The 20,314-nt window shown below is 43.1% G+C and overlaps 1 protein-coding gene across 1 annotated transcript in view; it reads right to left on the bottom strand.

The window, feature by feature from the left end:
* The window catches only part of LOC139577502 (epidermal growth factor receptor kinase substrate 8-like protein 2), a 152,132-nt gene extending 141,551 nt beyond the window's left edge, over window positions 1-10,581 (bottom strand). Inside the window, exon 1 of the mRNA XM_071404535.1 lies at window positions 10,211-10,581. The gene's annotated coding sequence lies outside the window, so the exon portion shown is untranslated. The remainder of the gene's footprint in view (window positions 1-10,210) is intronic.
* Window positions 10,582-20,314: the final 9,733 nt, after the last annotated feature.

The following is a 20,314-nucleotide window of genomic DNA, read 5'->3' as shown; positions in this document are numbered from 1 at the left end:
AGATCCCTTCCTCTCTTTCCTGGACCCTTCAACAGACTGAACATATTAATATAGATCCCTTCCTCTCTTTCCTGGACCCTTCAACAGACTGAACATATTAATATAGATCCCTTCCTCTCTTTCCTGGACCCTTCATCTCAGACTGAACATATTAATATAGATCCCTTCCTCTCTTTCCTGGACCCTTCATCTCAGACTGAACATATTAATATAGATCCCTTCCTCTCTTTCCTGGACCCTTCCACTCAGACTGAACATATTAATATAGATCCCTTCCTCTCTTTCCTGGACCCTTCAACAGACTGAACATATTAATATAGATCCCTTCCTCTCTTTCCTGGACCCTTCAACAGACTGAACATATTAATATAGATCCCTTCCTCTCTTTCCTGGACCCTTCATCTCAGACTGAACATATTAATATAGATCCCTTCCTCTCTTTCCTGGACCCTTCCACTCAGACTGAACATATTAATATAGATCCCTTCCTCTCTTTCCTGGACCCTTCAACAGACTGAACATATTAATATAGATCCCTTCCTCTCTTTCCTGGACCCTTCAACAGACTGAACATATGAATATAGATCCAGAGAGCGTCTACCACAGGCTTAATGGAACATTCTCTCATGGCAACCTTGAAGAGCTGCACCCATCTCTCTCTCTTGCTCTGGAAATTTCTCCAGCTGAGTGGTGGTGTGGTGGCACCAAGAGCATGTGAAGGTCCTCTAGCTGAGTGGTGGTGTGGTGGCACCAAGAGCATGTGAAGGTCCTCTAGCTGAGTGGTGGTGTGGTGGCACCAAGAGCATGTGAAGGTCCTCTAGCTGAGTGGTGGTGTGGTGGCACCAAGAGCATGTGAAGGTCCTCTAGCTGAGTGGTGGTGTGGTGGCACCAAGAGCATGTGAAGGTCCTCTAGCTGAGTGGTGGTGTGGTGGCACCAAGAGCATGTGAAGGTCCTCTAGCTGAGTGGTGGTGTGGTGGCACCAAGAGCATGTGAAGGTCCTCTAGCTGAGTGGTGGTGTGGTGGCACCAAGAGCATGTGAAGGTCCTCTAGCTGAGTGGTGGTGTGGTGGCACCAAGAGCATGTGAAGGTCCTCTAGCTGAGTGGTGGTGTGGTGGCACCAAGAGCATGTGAAGGTCCTCTAGCTGAGTGGTGGTGTGGTGGCACCAAGAGCATGTGAAGGTCCTCTAGCTGAGTGGTGGTGTGGTGGCACCAAGAGCATGTGAAGGTCCTCTAGCTGAGTGGTGGTGTGGTGGCACCAAGAGCATGTGAAGGTCCTCTAGCTGAGTGGTGGTGTGGTGGCACCAAGAGCATGTGAAGGTCCTCTAGCTGAGTGGTGGTGTGGTGGCACCAAGAGCATGTGAAGGTCCTCTAGCTGAGTGGTGGTGTGGTGGCACCAAGAGCATGTGAAGGTCCTCTAGCTGAGTGGTGGTGTGGTGGCACCAAGAGCATGTGAAGGTCCTCTAGCTGAGTGGTGGTGTGGTGGCACCAAGAGCATGTGAAGGTCCTCTAGCTGAGTGGTGGTGTGGTGGCACCAAGAGCATGTGAAGGTCCTCTAGCTGAGTGGTGGTGTGGTGGCACCAAGAGCATGTGAAGGTCCTCTAGCTGAGTGGTGGTGTGGTGGCACCAAGAGCATGTGAAGGTCCTCTAGCTGAGTGGTGGTGTGGTGGCACCAAGAGCATGTGAAGGTCCTCTAGCTGAGTGGTGGTGTGGTGGCACCAAGAGCATGTGAAGGTCCTCTAGCTGAGTGGTGGTGTGGTGGCACCAAGAGCATGTGAAGGTCCTCTAGCTGAGTGGTGGTGTGGTGGCACCAAGAGCATGTGAAGGTCCTCTAGCTGAGTGGTGGTGTGGTGGCACCAAGAGCATGTGAAGGTCCTCTAGCTGAGTGGTGGTGTGGTGGCACCAAGAGCATGTGAAGGTCCTCTAGCTGAGTGGTGGTGTGGTGGCACCAAGAGCATGTGAAGGTCCTCTAGCTGAGTGGTGGTGTGGTGGCACCAAGAGCATGTGAAGGTCCTCTAGCTGAGTGGTGGTGTGGTGGCACCAAGAGCATGTGAAGGTCCTCTAGCTGAGTGGTGGTGTGGTGGCACCAAGAGCATGTGAAGGTCCTCTAGCTGAGTGGTGGTGTGGTGGCACCAAGAGCATGTGAAGGTCCTCTAGCTGAGTGGTGGTGTGGTGGCACCAAGAGCATGTGAAGGTCCTCTAGCTGAGTGGTGGTGTGGTGGTGCCAGTCATCTCCCTCTGCTGTGCCCTATAGAACCACTTACATATCTGTTCAATTTAACCCTGGAATGTAATGAAACTCCAAAGATCTGGAAATCAGCATTTGTCCTACCACTTTTAAAAAGGGGGAGATCCAACTCTTTTAAATAATTATAGGCCGATCTCAAAGCTGTCACCCCTGGTGAAAATACTTGAAACGCTTGTGAGTGAACAGCTAAAAGAGTTTTTATATACTAACTCTATTTTATCTATTTACCAGTCGGGCTTCAGGAAGAAGTATAGCACAATTACAGCAGCCATGAAGGTTTTAAATGAAATCACTGAAGCCCTTGACAAAAAACAGCACTGTGTCTCTTACTTTTCATTGATCTCTCTAAGGCTTTTGATACAGATGATCATGCTATACTGAGGCAGAGATTGTCAAGTGTAGGTCTTTCGGAGCATGCAGTTGTATAGTTTGCTCACTATTTCTCTGATAGAACTGAGTGCACTCAATTTGATGGGCTCATGTCTGTTAAATTGTCTGTCTGTAATGGTGTGCCCCAGGGCTCTGTACTTGGTCCCCTCTTATTCACTATCTATATAAATAATTTAGACAAAAATTTGCTAAATGCGCAACTTCACTTTTATGCTGATGATACTGTTATTTATTTACTTCTTACCTCAATGCTAATTCAGTACGTTCCCATTCTACGTTCCCTTCCCTGTCATCGTCAACTCATCTCTTGACATTTAATCACAAAGACATCTGGTAGAGAGCTCTGCTACCCGATCCGAGTCTGACGGGCCCCGACATTATACAATCGGGTTAGGGCCGTTTTATCATCAATAACTAGGGTAAGGGCAAGGCTTCACTAAATGTTCTCGTACTGATGCAGTAAAGTCCTATCTAAAGATCATAACATGGTGTCAGAAGTCCTTCAACCTCATCCTAATATAAGACAATAAAGATTATTTCACATAAAATAATAATGTTCCTTGAGTTGTCTGAGTTTAAAGTCTTCATTGAGCAGAGCAGCGTATGTGGAGGCGTTGCTATGGATACACGGACAAAATGAAGAATCCAATACTTTACCTTGGAAGTTGCAGTACAAAATCACATTATTGTGGAAGTACCTCCTCTAACAGTATGAATCAGGCTGTTTGAGAAGGTTCTGAATCCTAAGCAACCTGCCTACACACAGTCTGAAGTACAATACACCAACATAGCTACTGTAGTAGGTCAAAGCTGTGTGCTGTAAAACCTTGGTGGAGCATGGGTGAAGTAGGCATTGTGGTGCTCATGTGAATTTCCTTTATTTTTCGGCTTCAGACCAATGCCTTCTTCTCACTTAAAACACGGTTTAGTTTTTTAATAAACCCTGTTTTGGTTGTGAAATAATACAAGTATTGTTTGTGGCTGTACTATTTTATGTGCTATTTTATGTGTATTGACCAGAGACATTTCTATTCTTTTTAATCCCAGTTATTCTTTCATAATAAAAAAAAACTATTATATTCAGATTTTAACATTCAGTTTTGTTCTTCTGCTTCTTATTAGGTAGCTACTATAAAGAGTGTCTTTGTGTCCCTGTGACGTCTCTAAACTTCATATTTTTAACATTAATTTCCGGTTCCAAGCCTTATCATTGAACCGGTACCGAGGCTAAGGGAGTTGTCAAGGCAACGACACTAAACATAAGATGACGTGAACAAACACCACAACAATAGATGAGGTGTGGAGTTTCAGAAGGCTCATCGGAGGGTTGTGGTATGCACCAGAAACAATACAGTACTGTCATTAGATAATCCGACGAGACAGTGCTGACTCAACCTCAAATGACACAGAAACCAACCTAACTCGTATTGCTAACATTCCAGATGGCTGGATACTATATTGGGCCAACTCGTATTGCTAACATTCCAGATGGCTGGATCATTATATTGGGCCAACTCGTATTGCTAACATTCCAGATGGCTGGATCACTATATTGGGCCAACTCATATTGCTAACATTACAGATGGCTGGATCATTATATTGAGCCAACTCATATTGCTAACATTCAAGATGGCTGGATCATTATATTGGGCCAACTCATATTGCTAACATTCCAGATGGCTGGATCATTATATTGAGCCAACTCATATTGCTAACATTCAAGATGGCTGGATCATTATATTGGGCCAACTCATATTGCTAACATTCCAGATGGCTGGATCATTATATTGAGCCAACTCATATTGCTAACATTCAAGATGGCTGGATCATTATATTGGGCCAACTCATATTGCTAACATTCCAGGTGGCTGGTTACTATAGAGCCAACTCATATTGCTAACATTCAAGATGGCTGGATCATTATATTGAGCCAACTCATATTGCTAACATTCAAGATGGCTGGATCATTATATTGGGCCAACTCATATTGCTAACATTCCAGATGGCTGGATCATTATATTGAGCCAACTCGTATTGCTAACATTCAAGATGGCTGGATCATTATATTGAGCCAACTCGTATTGCTAACATTCCAGATGGCTGGATCATTATATTGAGCCAACTCGTATTGCTAACATTCCAGATGGCTGGATCATTATATTGGGCCAACTCATATTGCTAACATTACAGATGGCTGGATCATTATATTGAGCCAACTCATATTGCTAACATTACAGATGGCTGGATCATTATATTGAGCCAACTCGTATTGCTAACATTCCAGATGGCTGGATCATTATATTGGGCCAACTCATATTGCTAACATTCCAGATGGCTGGTTACTATATTGAGCCAACTCGTATTGCTAACATTCCAGATGGCTGGATCATTATATTGGGCCAACTCATATTGCTAACATTCCAGATGGCTGGATCATTATATTGAGCCAACTCGTATTGCTAACATTCCAGATGGCTGGATCATTATATTGGGCCAACTCATATTGCTAACATTCCAGATGGCTGGATCATTATATTGAGCCAACTCATATTGCTAACATTACAGATGGCTGGATCATTATATTGAGCCAACTCGTATTGCTAACATTACAGATGGCTGGATCATTATATTGAGCCAACTCGTATTGCTAACATTCCAGATGGCTGGTTACTATATTGGGCCAACTCATATTGCTAACATTCCAGATGGCTGGATCATTATATTGGGCCAACTCGTATTGCTAACATTACAGATGGCTGGATCATTATATTGAGCCAACTCGTATTGCTAACATTCCAGATGGCTGGTTACTATATTGAGCCAACTCGTATTGCTAACATTACAGATGGCTGGATCATTATATTGAGCCAAATCGTATTGCTAACATTCCAGATGGCTGGATCATTATATTGAGCCAACTCGTATTGCTAACATTCCAGATGGCTGGTTACTATATTGGGCCAACTCATATTGCTAACATTCCAGATGGCTGGATCATTATATTGAGCCAAATCGTATTGCTAACATTCAAGATGGCTGGTTCGCTACTGAGACAGTGTGGTCTATCCACATTACAGTATCCCGGGATGTTTTCTATAAATTGCTCCTCTATAAGTCGTTACATTTTGATAGAGTTGTTAGTACGTGTTCTCTTCTGTGTCTATAGTGAACACTGATTCGTCCACCTGATCTGTTAGTCTTCAACCCGTTTCTCTTCTGTAAACACACAGCCACATTCCTACACAACAACAACAACAGAAAAAAAACTGATCGGTACCTAGCTATAACACTTAGCAGAATTCATTACACACATGAAGTAGAGTACAGAAACACAAACGCTATTCTCCAATCAGTAGCTAGCTAGTTGTTTGGCGTTGAGAGTAGTATTGACACAGCTATCTAGGTATGGGGCGGCAGGGTAGCCTGGTGGCCTAGTGGTTAGAGCGTTGGACTAGGACCCGAAAGGTTGCAAGATCGAATCACCGAGCTGACAAGGTAAAAATCTGTTGTTTGGCCCCTGAACAAGAAAGTTTAACTCACTGTTCCTAGGCTCTCATTGTAAATAATAATTTGTTCTTAACTGGCTTGCCTACTTAAATAAAGGTTAAAAAATATACATATTATAAATAAAATAAAAAATAGTATATAGTGAGCTGCAGATAAAAGCATTCTCCTCAATAAGCATTTTAGACCAGATAAAATATAAAGGGGTTTATCGGATTAAAATATGAATAAACAACTGATTCAAATATCATAAGCAGTCTGTTGTAATAGTGTGTGTGTGTGTGTGTGTGTGTGTGTGTGTGTGTGTGTGTGTGTGTGTGTGTGTGTGTGTGTGTGTGTGTGTGTGTGTGTGTGTGTGTGTGTGTGTGGCCTACAACTTGGAAAGTGTGTTTGTATAACGTATAGCCAGTTGGTGTGTGTGTGTGTGTGTGTGTGTGTGTGTGTGTGTGTGTGTGTGTGTGTGTGTGTGTGTGTGTGTGTGTGTGTGTGTGTGTGTGTGTGTGTGTGTGTGTGTGTGTAGCCTACAACTTGGAAAGTGTGTTTGTATAACGTATGGCCAGTTGAAGTGTGTGTGTGTGTGTGTGTGTGTGTGTGTGTGTGTGTGTGTGTGTGTGTAGCCTACAACTTGGAAAGTGTGTTTGTATAACGTATAGCCAGTTGGTGTGTGTGTGTGTGTGTGTGTGTGTGTGTGTGTGTGTGTGTGTCTGTGTGTGTGTGTGTGTGTGTGTGTGTGTGTGTGTGTGTGTAGCCTACAACTTGGAAAGTGTGTTTGTATAACGTATGGCCAGTTGGTGTGTGTGTGTGTGTGTGTGTGTGTGTGTGTGTGTGTGTGTGTGTGTGTGTGTGTGTGTAGCCTACAACTTGGAAAGTGTGTTTGTATAACGTGTTGGTGTGTGTGTGTGTGTGTGTGTGTGTGTGTGTGTGTGTGTGTGTGTGTGTGTGTGTGTGGTGTGTGTGTAGCCTACAACTTGGAAAGTGTGTTTGTATAACGTATAGCCAGTTGGTGTGTGTGTGTGTGTGTGTGTGTGTGTGTGTGTGTGTGTGTGTGTGTGTGTGTGTGTGTGTGTGTGTGTGTGTGTGTGTGTGTGTGTGTGTGTGTGTGTGTGTGTGTGTGTGTGTGTGTGTGTGTGTGTGTGTGTGTGTGTGTGTATATAACGTATGGCCAGTTGGTGTGTGTGTACAGTTATAGAAAGTATGTTAGCACGGCCTTGTGACTTTGTTTGCACCTCCCATGGGGTCAAGGCCAGGCTAGTGTAAAAACACTTTGCATGGGCCAGGCTAGTGTTAAAACAATTTGCATGGGCCAGGCTAGTGTAAAAACACTTTGTATGGGCCAGGCTAGTGTAAAAACACTTTGTATGGGCCAGGCTAGTGTTAAAACACTTTGTATGGGCCAGGCTAGTGTAAAAACACTTTGTATGGGCCAGGCTAGTGTTAAAACACTTTGTATGGGCCAGGCTAGTGTTAAAACACTTTGTATGGGCCAGGCTAGTGTTAAAACACTTTGTATGGGCCAGGCTAGTGTTAAAACACTTTGCATGGGAACAAGGCCAGGCTAGTATAAAAACACTTTGCATAGGGTCAAGGCCAGGCTAGTGTTAAAACACTTTGTATGGGCCAGGCTAGTGTAAAAACACTTTGCATAGGGTCAAGGCCAGGCTAGTGTTAAAACACTTTGTGACAACTGCTGATGTAAAATGTGGCTTTGATTGATTGGTAAATTGATTGATGATTGGTTCAGGGCAAAATGGCCTGAATGGCGTAAGCTTGACTGTATAGTAGTTTATGCTACATTTCTTAGGTACATACAAGTGTAATAAAGTATTGGTTAAAATAAAGTGATTGAGCTGTGATCCACTTAGCATATGGACTTTCTCTGTTTGTGATCTACAAAGTAAACAAAATCAAAGTTTCAAAGTTTCTGCCCTTTTTCATTTATTTATGGATAATGAATAAAATAGACTATGTAAATAAAGTTTAATTTGAATTTTTTATTAAAAAAACACAAAAAAATGTAAAAGGTCATTTGTGAAAATATATTTGTTGTTGTTGTATAATTTGTTAATTTGTTTGGTCAGCAATTTAGTCCTTGCTAAAATGCCCTACGCAATCCTTATAAAACAACAATCCTTTAATCAAGATCATTCCTATCAGGCTGCTTATTGAAGGACGCAGTTAAATTGTACTACTAGACCTACATTTTTTATTTAACCTTTATTTAACCTTTATTTAACTAGGCAAGTCAGTTAAGAACAAATTCTTACTTACAATGACGGCCTAGTGCCCCATTGGGCAGAACAACAGATTTTTACCTTGTCAGCTCAAGGATTCGATCTTGCAACCTTTCGGTTACTAGTCCAACGCTCTAACCACTAGGCTACCTCTGCCACTAGGCTACCTCTGCCACCAGGCTACCTCTGCCACCAGGCTACCTCTGCCACCAGGCTACCTCTGCCACCAGGCTACCTCTGCCACCAGGCTACCTCTGCCACCAGGCTACCTCTGCCACCAGGCTACCTCTGCCACCAGGCTACCTCTGCCACCAGGCTACCTCTGCCACTAGGCTACCCCTGCCACTAGGCTACCCCTGCCACTAGGCTACCTGCCGCCCCATAACGGCACATGATGATCACACCGGTTCTGTTTGCTCCTAGCAGAACTCGGAGAAGCGAACATCTGTGCTCGCATAGTTCCTAAAGACCTTCCCTTGAAAAAATTTACAAATTAAAACGGCAATATTACTGTTGTTTGGCCCTCTTGAGCCACCGTAGCAACAACATAGCCAGAAACACTTCCTCAAAATAGTCTCAATCTAAGATAAATCAATAAATCTGTAATTAAATGTTGATGTTTTGCCAAGGAGGTCTTAAGTCTCGCAATTAAACATCTAGCTAAAATGTTTGGTGCATAAAAAGTAGTAATCTCTCGTTGAACTACAAAACAACGCTCCTACTAGGAGTATCACTGACAAAAGGGCATAGACTTGGGCTACCGAACTTCGACTCTAACCACTAGGGCATAGACTTGGGCTACCGAACTTCGACTCTAACCACTAGGGCATAGACTTGGGCTACCGAACTTCGACTTGTCTCCAAAAAAATAAACTGTGTGCACGAATAACCGACGACACCTGCCGAAGACAAAAACAAACAAAATGTTGTCATAATATATACGCTAACTGTTTAGACCGGGAAGCATACGGTAAGCTTTACACACACACACACACACACACACACACACACACACACACACACACACACACACACACACACACACACACACACACACACACACACACACACACACACACACACACACACACACACACACACACACACACACACACACAGGAAGAGATAGACTTAGACCTGTCAATTCAATACCAATAATCTGGACTCAGGTGATAATGTCATAAACACAACTGTCACTGGACTCAGGTGATAATGTCATAAACACAACTGTCACTGGACTCAGGTGATAATGTCATAAACACAACTGTCACTGGACTCAGGTGATAATGTCATAAACACAACTGTCACTGGACTCAGGTGATAATGTCATAAACACAACTGTCACTGGACTCAGGTGATAATGTCATAAACACAACTGTCACTGGACTCAGGTGATAATGTGGTGTTATATTGAAATGATATAATAAACAAATATAAGTTAACTCATAATATCTCCTACATCAACAATCAATCATCCAATGAACTAGCACAGAAGTGTTCATTTTCGACAACCATACAATGGTTTTATATAATTTCTTTTCAGGTTAAATCACTAGCCTGAAACAGCCCAAAAACCAAGGCTACTAACATATATATAAATTGTGGGGAGGGGGGGGGGCTACCATTATGAATAAATACCTCCATAATAAGGACCGGAATTTATCCTTAAATTCGATTCATCTCAAGGATCAAATTAGCCCTACATAGGACGCCTTGCGGCTAGGGTCAAATGTATGACATTATCGTATCCATTCCAGAAACATGCAATAGACCTACAACTGTGGAAAAAGGGGGTAGGTATAGAAATGTCATATAAAATAGTCCAACTATAGTCCTTACCTGGGCAACGTTGAACAAGCTCAGTCACCGCTCTTTCTCTCTTCTTCACTGTTGACAAAGGTTTGTCTCTTCGTTTCACTCCAAAACACTTTTATTTCACTGCATCAACAAAGTATCTCTTCAAATGTTCCGACCAGCAGTCAGTCTGTCCGAACTTTGCTCCGCAGCAGGTGGACGACTAGTTAGTAGCGTTAATGGTCAAGGCGACACGTAGCCTCCTCCTATGTTGATACCAGAGCGATCGGAAGTTGCGGTATTTTCTGTGTTGGTATTAATATAAAGTGGTATGTAAATGCATATATATATATATACGTTTGATCCTGTGGTCGCTGTTGATATCGGGCAGCGCAGACCGAAGACAGTTCGTGAAGGAGCCAGAGAGAGAGAGCAGCTGATTGACAGGTGAGTGTGTGGGAAGGGGAGGAGCACAGCCGTAGTGGGGGCGGGGTAAAGTATTCCAGACAGTCATGATCTATTATATTGACCAGACAGTGAGAATCTATTATATTGACCAGACAGTGAGAATCTATTATATTGACCAGACAGTGAGAATCTATTATATTGACCAGACAGTGATGGTCTATTATATTGACCAGACAGTGAGGATCTATTATATTGACCAGACAGTGAGAATCTATTATATTGACCAGACAGTGATGGTCTATTATATTGACCAGACAGTGAGGATCTATTATATTGACAAGATAGTCGAGGGACCACTGGAATAATTAAAATACATGTCCTCAATGATGGAAAGCAGGCGGGACCATTCTAGCCAATGAGAGTGCAGATATGCGAAAAAGTCAACAACAAAAAATTTGCCATGAAAAGAGTGTTTCCCATCTTAAACTTGCCTATAACCAGGAAAATAAACCCACGAAGTGAGGATTTTGTTGTTGTATGGAGGTAAATGAGATTGTTGAATTTGGTCAACAAAAAATATAATTTTGCTACGTGAGGATTATGTGATCAAATAGAAGTTTCGTAGTGGTTAAATTGTAACGAATGCACTGATTGATAGAATTGGACTCACACATAGCCACGAAGATGTTTGGAGAGCAAAGTAAACATTTGCCCGTGCTGCAGACGGCTATATACACGACTAGTAAAGAAAGGCCTACCAATTTGGAGAAGAATGTTTTTTTTTTTTACTATTTTCTGCATTGTAGAATAATTAGTGAAGACATCAAAACTATGAAATAACACATATGGAAACAGGTAGTAACCAAAAAAAAGTGTTAAACAAATCAAAATGTTTTATATTTGAGATTTTTCAAAGTAGCCACGCTTTGCCTTGATGAAAGCTTTGCACACTCTTGGCATTTTGTCAACCAGCTTCCTGAGGTAGTCACCTGGAATGCATTTCAGTCACTAACGTGGTCTTCCTGTCTGGGTTGGCGCCCCCCTCGTGTTCGCCCCCCTCGTGTTATTTATGCTGCAATAGTTTGTGTCGGGGAGTATTTCTCCTGTCTTATCCGGTGTCCTGTGTGAATCTAAGTATGCTCTCTCTAATTCTCTCTCTTTCTCTCGGAGGACCTGAGCCCAAGGACCATGCGTCAGGACTACCTGGCCTGATGACTCCTTGCTGTCCCCAGTCCACCTGGTCATGCTGCTGATCCAGTTTCAACTGTTCTGCCTGCGACTATGGAACCCTGACCTGTTCACCGGACGTGCTACCTGTCCCAGACCTGCTGTTTTCAACTCTCTAGAGACAGCAGGAGCGGTAGAGATACTCTGAATGATCGACTATGAAAAGCCAACTGACATTTACTCCTGAGGTGCTGACCTGTTGCAACCTCTACAACCACTGTGATTATTATTATTTGACCCTGCTGGTCATCTATGAACATTTGAACATCTTGGCCATGTTCTGTTATAATCTCCACCCGGCACAGCCAGAAGAGGACTGGCCACCCCTCATAGCCTGGTTCCTCTCTAGGTTTCTTCCTAGGTAAAGAAGGGCTTTATCAATACATTTGATTGATTGATTGTTTCAATTAACAGGTGTGCCTTGTTGACATACATATCAGCCCTCTCATTGGATAGAATGGTCACACCTGATCTCGCCTCCTCCTGCCTGCCTTCCATCTTTGAGGACATGTATTTCCATTGTTAGAGCGGTCACTCGAATATCTTGTCAATATAAGAGACAATCTGCTAAAACCAAGGTATGAAGGTTGTGCTGTTTGATTTGGAAACGATGCTCTGTATATGGTCAAATCATAACATTCTTTCTGGGCAACAGTTTTATTAATAAATATAATATAATATATAATAATATAACATTTTGTTTTATAAATATGAGTGGGGAAAATCCATAGTGTCAACACAGTTGCATGAGGGCCTTGCAAGTTGCATTAAATAGAAGAAAAAAACCACTCCAGTATCCATGCTTCTTTGTATTGCCTCCTTACGGAAATAAGGCCCCTCATTACAGACATAGGGCTCAACTGGTTTCCATTTAGAGACTGAAACCGTGACGTGAAATGAACCAACTGAGTTTGGATTCAGGCTACTAATTTGTGCACTGTTGTGACAGAAACCAATACGGCTTCAACAAGGTAATTTGTAGAAGGACACAGTGATAGGGCCTACCTGAACAACGAGCCAGCACTCATTGTTACCTGTCTGGGTCATTGAAACCAGGGCCATGTTCCACACTGTTGCTCCTCTGTCAGCTACTTCAAGCTGTTCAGCTTCTCTCGCCTCTCATACACTTGGAGACGGAATATTTACTTTACATTGCAGCCAGTAAATGTTACAATATATATATATTAATTAGGAAGAAAATAAAACTACAAAGAAGCATGATTGAATTAAAAAACTGTAAACTATAAATAATATCTTTTTAAGTAACGATCATGCAACATCTGTGAATTGTAACTGCACTGTTAGCTGGACTAGTCTGAAGTTGTTCTGTGGTGATTATGACACGGTATATGCTGTGCTATGTTCTTGCTGTTGCCGGGTTGTTATTTACTTAGTAGGCCCAGTAAAAACTACCCCTCGGAGATGAATACAGTTTTATTGAATTGGATTTAATTGACTCTTTTATAGGTGAGAGGTTGTCCTGTTGTCCGGCCCGGGTGCCAGTCGGTTAAATCCTTTATTTGTTTTATAATGTTTGGTTACAGGTACATTATTCATGTCAAATTGTAAGTGAATAAAACCTGTACACTTGGAAAAGAAAAACTGTTAAGAAATACAGAGTTTAATAATAAATAACACAAATAAATAACACATTCAGTATCAACAGGAAAGACAAACAAAAAAGAAGTGGGCCTCCCAACATAGTTTTAATGTCTTCACTATTATTATACAATGTAGAAAATAGCAAAAATAAAGAAAAACCATGGAATGAGTAGATGTGTCCAAACTTTTGACTGGTACTGTACATATATTTTACATTTACCTTTTACATACATATTTTACAGACATGGTACTTTTATATAAAGCAGTCACATCACAGTAATATATTACCAAACATAAGCTCTTTAATCCCCTCAGCCACTCTCAGACCAGCCCCCCAAACTCATATTCATTATATCAATAGGCACGTTTAATTTTGTCTGGCTTAGCATTCCAAATAAAATAAAACATTTTGCTCATATGATTTTAAAAGAAAAGTCGTCTGGAGTAGGCAGTGCCATTAGTAAGTAAACTGTGATAGGACCAAAGAGTTAATCAATGGGATTTTCCCATAAATAGACAAGTATTTACCTCTCTATGGTTGCAGAATCTTATCTATTTTTGATAACTTTCTATTGAAACTGCTTGTAGTAAGTTCATTTATATTTTTTGAGATGTGAATACCAAGTATGTCTACTTCACCATCCGCCCATTTTATTGGTAAACTACAAGGTAGTGTAAACACTCTATTTTTTAATGATCCAATACGTAATATGGTACACTTGTCATAATTAGGTTTCAAACCAGAGAGGCTAGAAAAGTGATCAAGATCTTCAATGAGACCGTGCAGGGATCCAGATTGCGGACTTAAGAAAAAACTAGTCATCGGCATACATTGACACTTTAGTTTGTATCCCCTGGGCTTCTAACTCCTTGATGTTCCTGTTGGACCAACATTTTAATAGCATTTCAATGGCCATAATAAATAGATATGGAGACAACGGACAGCCTTGTTTTACTCCTCTTAAATCTCAATACTTTCTGACAAGTAACCATTATTTATTATTTTACATTTAGGGTTGCTGTACATTACTTTAATCCATTGTCAAATAAAATACAATTGTATAAGAGAGTCACAGAAATGAAAGTAATCCAGGCATTTATATATAAATTATAGTCGTACTTTATTAAACGCCTTTTCAAAATATGCTATGTTGAACAGGCCTGGTATCTTCGATGTTTCATAATGTTCAATTGTTAAGTTGTTTTCGTATATTATCTCCAATATATCGTCCATGTAAAAAGCCTGTCTGATCAGGATTAACAATATCAGGTAAAAACCATTTTTTATTCTGAGTGCTATGCATTTCGCCAGGATTTTCTCATCACAACATTGAAGTGTAAGAGGCCTCCAGTTTTTTTAAACTTTTTTGACTAGATCTTTATACTTATTTATTTATTATTATTATTATTATTTATTTATACCACCTGGGTCCTGTTTTAGTAGTAATGAAATCAGACCTTCTTGTTGAGAACCTGAAAGTCTACCATTTTTATAGGAGTAATTAAAACGTGTTAATAATGGATCTTTGAGTACATCTGTAACGCCCGTCGGAAGAAGTGGACCAAGGTGCAGCGTGGTACGTGTTCATGATTCTTTATTTCCTCAGAACACCAAACAAAACAACAAAAGAATAACGAACGTCACGTTCTGTAGGCTTCACAGAGCTAACAAAAACAACCACCCACAAACTAAGGTGGCAAAACAGGCTGCCTAAGTATGATTCCCAATCAGAGACAACGATAGAACAGCTGTCCCTGATTGAGAACCATACCCGGCCAAAACATAGAAACACAAAACATAGAATGCCCACCCCACATCACACCCTGAATAGAGAAATACAACGGCTCTCTAAGGTCAGGGCGTGACAACATCAAAAAAGGTCTGATTTCCCTCTACTGGTATACCATCAAGCCCTGGTGTTTTCCCAGACTGAAAATATTTTATTGCCTCAAAAAAGTTCCATTGTAAGTTGTCCTTCACACAGGTCTTTCTGTAAAATGTGTTAATTGTACATTGTTATTATTATTATTAATATTAGGAAAGAAATCCTTACAGTTAACATCATTCAGTGGAAATGGAGGTGACTGAAAATAAAAGATATGCTTAAAATATTTAGTTTCCTCTTTCAAAATATAATGTGGTGAATCATGGATGTGTAACGAATGTCGTCGGGAGAAGGAGAAGAGGACCAAGGTGCAGCGTGGTAAGTATTCATAATACTTTTAATAAATACGAACACTTGAACAAAAAAAGCGACAAACGAACAGTTCTGCAAGGTGCAACACACAAAACAGAAAACAACTACCCACCAAGCATAGGTGGGAATGAGGCTACCTAAGTATGATTCCCAATCAGAGACAACGATAGAACAGCTGTCCCTGATTGAGAACCATACCCGGCCAAAACATAGAAACACAAAACATAGAATGCCCACCCCACATCACACCCTGAATAGAGAAATACAACGGCTCTCTAAGGTCAGGGCGTGACAACATCAAAAAAGGTCTGATTTCCCTCTACTGGTATACCATCAAGCCCTGGTGTTTTCCCAGACTGAAAATATTTTATTGCCTCAAAAAAGTTCCATTGTAAGTTGTCCTTCACACAGGTCTTTCTGTAAAATGTGTTAATTGTACATTGTTATTATTATTATTAATATTAGGAAAGAAATCCTTACAGTTAACATCATTCAGTGGAAATGGAGGTGACTGAAAATAAAAGATATGCTTAAAATATTTAGTTTCCTCTTTCAAAATATAATGTGGTGAATCATGGATGTGTAACGAATGTCGTCGGGAGAAGGAGAAGAGGACCAAGGTGCAGCGTGGTAAGTATTCATAATACTTTTAATAAATACGAACACTTGAACAAAAAAAGCGACAAACGAACAGTTCTGCAAGGTGCAACACACAAAACAGAAAACAACTACCCACCAAGCATAGGTGGGAATGAGGCTACCTAAGTATGGTTCTCAATCAGAGACAACGATAGACAGCTGCCTCTGATTGAGAATCACACCAGGCCAAACACCTAGAAATACAAAACATAGAACAAAACATAGAATGCCCACCCCAACTCACGCCCTGACCAAACCAAAATAGAGACATAACAAAGGAACTAAGGTCAGGGCGTGACAGGATGACTGCATCATTTGTAACAAGTTTCTGTAAATAATTTTTGGTAGCATTTCTATGTTGAAAATTCAAGAAAATGTTTGTACATTTTTCCCAATTTTCCATTCAATTCGCTTTATTTTTGTAATACATTACACTTGATTTTTTTTATTACACTTGATTTTTTTTATCCCCTTTTCTCCCCAATTTTCGTGGTATCCAATCGCTAGTAATTACTATCTTGTCTCATCGCTACAACTCCCGTACGGGCTCGGGAGAGACGAAGGTCGAAAGCCACGCGTCCTCCGAAGCACAACCCAACCAAGCCGCTTCTTAACACAGCGCGCCTCCAACCCGGAAGCCAGCCGCACCAATGTGTCGGAGGAAACACCGTGCACCTGGCCCCCTTGGTTAGCGTGCACTGCGCCCGGCCCGCCACAGGAGTCGCTGGAGCGCGATGAGAAACCCTCCCTAACCCGGACAACGCTAGCCCAATTGTGCGTCTCCCCACGGACCTCCCGGTCGCGGCCGGCTGCGACAGAGCCTGGGCGCGAACCCAGAGACTCTGGTGACACTTGATCATTCTTGAATAAGTACATCCATTTCTTTTTTTTTTCCTCTGACCTATTTTGTGCCTCTATAGTACAGTTTCCGTTACCATCAACCTGCTCTGTTACTTCCTCTATTTCCTTCATTAGTCGAATCTCTTTTCACCTAAACTGCTTTAGTTTTAATGATGAGTATTGTATTGATTGGCCTCTGAAAGTACATTTGAAAGTGTACCATACAATAAGGGGATCTGTTGTACCTATGTTGTGCAACAAAAAAGAGTCAATTATGAATTATTTTGTCTTAGTTAAGAACAAATTGTCATGCAATAGGTTTTGATGAAATGTCCAATATCCCTGCATGACGGTGACTTCCTTTACGATCCGTTGAGGTACTTAAACCGTATTATAATCTCCCACCATGAAAATAGATTCATTCCTTGCTTGTGAGCTCAATGGATAATAATATATCTGCAGAAGTGTGGATCATCATTATTTGGCCCATATCGATTCATTTTTATTTGACTAGGCAAGTCAGTTAAGAACAAATTCTTATTTACAATGACGGCCTAGCAACAACTGCCTTGTTCAGGGGCAGAACGACAGATTTTGGAACCTTGTCAACACAGGGATTTGAACTTGCAACCTTTCGATTACTGGTCCAACGCTCTAACCACTAGGCTACCTGCTGCCGATATGTTTTTGGTCCAATAGCATATTTAAAAGAATACATCTTTCTTGATAATCTGTTTTTATTATTTTTAATAATCTGCTAAATCATTACAAATGTAACTGGCTATACTTATTTCCCCACTTCCCATAATAATACCCAAGTGTCAATTACACTTACCACAACCAATGTTTGTAAACTTACCATTAAAAAGCACCATGATGATACTTGTACCATAATAATTTGCACTGTTAAACATACTGTAGCTGCAACTTGGTAAACCTCCAATTGTCCTAATATTCCACCCCCCCCCCCCCCCCACCCATATCTAGGTCTGTTGTCACTACCCCCCCCCCCCCATATCTAGGTCTGTTGTCACTACCACCCCCCCCCCATATCTAGGTCTGTTGTCACTACCCCCCCCCCCCATATCTAGGTCTGTTGTCACTACCCCCCCCCCCCCCCATATCTAGGTCTGGGGGGGGGGGATTATTCAAGATACCGTTTGAAGAGGTAGGGTTTCAGATGTTTTTGGAAGATGGGCAGGGACTCTGCTGTCCTAGCTTCAGGGGGAAGATGGGAAGGGACTCTGCTGTCCTAGCTTCAGGGGGAAGATGGGCAGGGACTCTGCTGTCCTAGCTTCAGGGGGAAGATGGGCAGGGACTCTACTGTCTTAGCCTCAGGGGGAAGATGGGCAGGGACTCTGCTGTCCTAGCTTCAGGGGGAAGATGGGAAGGGACTCTGCTGTCCTAGCTTCAGGGGGAAGATGGGCAGGGACTCTGCTGTCCTAGCTTCAGGGGGAAGATGGGCAGGGACTCTACTGTCTTAGCCTCAGGGGGAAGATGGGCAGGGACTCTGCTGTCCTAGCTTCAGGGGGAAGATGGGCAGGGACTCTGCTGTCCTAGCTTCAGGGGGAAGATGGGCAGGGACTCTGCTGTCCTAGCTTCAGGGGGAAGATGGGCAGGGACTCTGCTGTCCTAGCTTCAGGGGGAAGATGGGCAGGGACTCTACTGTCTTAGCCTCAGGGGGAAGATGGGAAGGGACTCTGCTGTCCTAGCTTCAGGGGGAAGATGGGCAGGGACTCTGCTGTCCTAGCTTCAGGGGGAAGATGGGCAGGGACTCTACTGTCTTAGCCTCAGGGGGAAGATGGGCAGGGACTCTGCTGTCCTAGCTTCAGGGGGAAGATGGGCAGGGACTCTGCTGTCCTAGCTTCAGGGGGAAGATGGGCAGGGACTCTGCTGTCCTAGCTTCAGGGGGAAGATGGGCAGGGACTCTGCTGTCCTAGCTTCAGGGGGAAGATGGGCAGGGTCTCTACTGTCTTAGCCTCAGGGGGAAGATGGGCAGGGTCTCTACTGTCTTAGCCTCAGGGGGAAGATGGGCAGGGTCTCTACTGTCTTAGCCTCAGGGGGAAGATGGGCAGGGTCTACTGTCTTAGCCTCAGGGGGAAGATGGGCAGGGTCTCTACTGTCTTAGCCTCAGGGGGAAGATGGGCAGGGTCTCTACTGTCCTAGCCTCAGGGGGAAGATGGGCAGGGTCTCTACTGTCTTAGCCTCAGGGGGAAGATGGGCAGGGTCTCTACTGTCTTAGCCTCAGGGGGAAGCTGGTTACACTATTGGGGTGCCAAGACAGAGAAGAGCTTGGACTGGGCTGAGCGAGAGCTGCTCTTCCGTAGGGGTGGGAGGGACAAGAGACCTGAGGTGGCACCTTCAGGCTGAGGCTATCCATTAACTACATATGTCACTGAGAGAGAGACAGAGGTAAAGGCCAATAAACAACCAGATTTAAAGTGCCATAATCTACCAAAGAAAGGAACATGATAAAAGTAGATTGGTATTTGAGAAGACCCCTATCCTATACAGAAGATCAGTTCAGTCCCTACCTCTCCCCCTAGGCCCCATCCCTCTGGTGTTTGCATAATTGCAAGGTGTAACCAATATGTGGGAATATCCACTACACGGCAACAGGGGGTTAACATGGAAGAGTTACTGCCAAGGGGAAGGGGTTGGGAAGGGGTTAGGGCCAAGAGGAAGGGGTTAGGGCCAAGGGGAAGGGGTTAGGGCCAAGGGGAAGGGGTTAGGGCCAAGGGGAAGGGGTTAGGGCCAAGGGGAAGGGGTTAGGGCCAAGGGGAAGGGGTTAGGGCCAAGGGGAAGGGGTTAGGGCCAAGGGGAAGGGGTTGGGAACGGGTTTAGGGCCAAGGGGAAGGGGTTGGGAAGGGGTTAGGGCCAAGGGGAAGGGGTTGGGAAGGGGTTAGGGCCAAGGGGAAGGGGTTGGGAAGGGGTTAGGGCCAAGGGGAAGGGGTTGGGAAGGGGTTAGGGCCAAGGGGAAGGGGTTAGGGCCAAGGGGAAGGGGTTGGGAAGGGGTTAGGGCCAAGGGGAAGGGGTTAGGAAGGGGTTAGGGCCAAGGGGGAGGGGTTAGGGCCAAGGGGAAGGGGTTAGGGCCAAGGGGAAGGGGTTGGGAAGGGGTTAGGGCCAAGGGGAAGGGGTTGGGAAGGGGCTTTAGGGCCAAGGGGAAGGGGTTAGGGCCAAGGGTCAAGGGGTTAGGGCCAAGGGGAAGGGGTTGGGAGTGATTTAGGATCGGCTG

Source organism: Salvelinus alpinus, chromosome 6 (genome assembly GCF_045679555.1).
Source record: "Salvelinus alpinus chromosome 6, SLU_Salpinus.1, whole genome shotgun sequence".
Taxonomy (NCBI): domain Eukaryota; kingdom Metazoa; phylum Chordata; class Actinopteri; order Salmoniformes; family Salmonidae; genus Salvelinus; species Salvelinus alpinus.
Note: the sequence above shows the minus strand (reverse complement) of the source record. Positions and strands in the feature narration are given on the sequence as shown.